Source organism: Crocodylus porosus, unplaced genomic scaffold (assembly GCF_001723895.1).
Source record: "Crocodylus porosus isolate Cpor-Errol unplaced genomic scaffold, CroPor_comp1, whole genome shotgun sequence".
Classification (NCBI taxonomy): domain Eukaryota; kingdom Metazoa; phylum Chordata; order Crocodylia; family Crocodylidae; genus Crocodylus; species Crocodylus porosus.
Genome location: NW_017728931.1, coordinates 58,830,708 through 58,832,818, shown reverse-complemented (window position 1 = coordinate 58,832,818; position 2,111 = coordinate 58,830,708).

Below are 2,111 nucleotides of genomic sequence, written 5' to 3'. Positions count from 1 at the left end.
TGGACCAGAATGAGAAATAGCACTGTTAGATACAGAAGACTGGCTCAAAATAATATACAAAATTGGCACAATTTAAAAGGGAGCAGTAACAGCTGTCTTGAGAAGTACACAGGCATGAATTTTGTGTGAAAATGAAAAACTGTAACCTCTTTTCCAAAGATTCAGGGAGCTTTGAATCAATTCAGATGTTTTTATTGGTCCCCTGATTCGATTCGGATTTGGAGATTTGGCCACTGAATTGGGTCAAATTTCCTCCGAATCGAATCAGCATCCAAAGCTTTGCACAGCCTTACTAAATATGATTCAGTCTTCCAACCTCTTTGGCAGACCTACATTCCAGCCATCCATACAGTGGATACCACAAGCAGATGATTTTCCAATTAATAGAAAAAATCTCCACTTTACCTACACACTGTCATTCGTACCTATGACTGAACTATGCTTGTGTGTGTGTGTGTGTGTGTGTGTGTGTGTGTGTAAAATACTGAATGTTATAACAAAACCTTATCCTGCTTGTTGGACAATTTTCAGTTTTTATCTTGGAAATAAGTAAAAAAAATGGTGCTGATGCAGCCGGGATGAGCACCACAGAAAAGGCATTGATAAGTTAGATATTTTCTTGCACTGGCACTACAGATAACAAATCTGCATATGGTGCTTTGTCATGCAAGGTAAGACGATTTCAACTGTGTTGAAAGCTGCAGTTTAGGACAAAACTGAAAGTATTCCTGTTTGAGTTCTCTACTGACATTTTCCAGGAACAGTTTAGTTTTTGTTGCTTTATATACACTTTTTTGTGAAGTAAGACACACATTTTTATTAAAAAGCCCAGCACCATAGTGCTTCACTCAGCTGCTCATGTTGTTGAGGTTCTTTGAATAGTGGGTGACTCGACATCTGTATATGTACGCAGATTCCACACAAGCCATCCGAGAAGAAGAGACAGGTTCTTCCACAATATACTGCAAACTAAGTCATAAAGCAGTTCCAAGACACTAAAGCTCTAAGACTCCTGAGCTGCGCTCATAGAACTCCCAGCACTGAACACACATCGACCACAGAAACCATAATTCCAGTGTGCATGCAGCCATGACTGCCGTTCTTATCTGGGGTTGTGGCAAACCCAAGCAAACACAGCAGAATACATTAGTTTTCTTGCAGGGCAGTCCTGTGGTGGCTTAAGTCACTAGGCTCAGATTTCTTTACCTTAGCAGAACAGCCTGCAGCAGTATGAGTTATAAGCAAGATCTGAAATTTCTCCTTTAGTATTGCAGGACAAACTTCTGCTTTAGCCAAAGGACTAAATCCTTTGGGGCTTATCACAGCAAGCTGATAGCAAGACAACTTGCCACCAGACAAAGATCTGTCGTTTAGCATCCCAAGATGTAGTGTGTCTCTGAGACGTTTTCCATTTGAGAAACAGAATATTTCATTTTGTGAAAAAATTCTGTAACATTTGGGCCTTTAAGCATCATATTCATCACTAGCTCTCCTTCTCCTTCAGGCAAAAAAAAAAAGTCTTGTTTTCTGTAGAAGGTCCCAGTAACCTTTTAATAACTTAAGGCTGGTCCTGTTCTGCCTGGATCTCCACCTGTTTTCCTTCTGTACTCACTTGCCACACCTTTGATGGTAAGAAGAATATAATGGGAAAAGAAAGTACTTTTTGGGAGGTGTGATCTTTTGCCTTACTTCAAACAAGGTAGAAACACCCAACCTCTTCCAGGGCTCCTCCATCCCCCATGCTTTGCCCATACCATGCCATGGATGGTGATTGATGGAAATGCTCGTCAATTTTTACCCTCAGAGGGTGTGTCCAGATAAGCACGGACATGCCTTTTGCCCCGCCACAAATGTTCCCTGTGCTACAAACTTGCAGTGTGGGGAGAAAATTAGACCCCTGGATATCCAGGGGGCTAGAAAAATCAAAGTTTAAAGAAGCGGGGCAGAGGCAATCAGAGGCTGGGTCCTCCATGGAGATGCTTGGACTGCCAGAGCATCTCGATGGTTGGCCCCTCACCCTGGTGCTGAAACACCAGGGCTCCAGTGCTGGTGAGTAAGGGGTCAGGGGGGCTAGAGGAGGGGACCATAGGGGATCCCCAACGGCCCCCCCC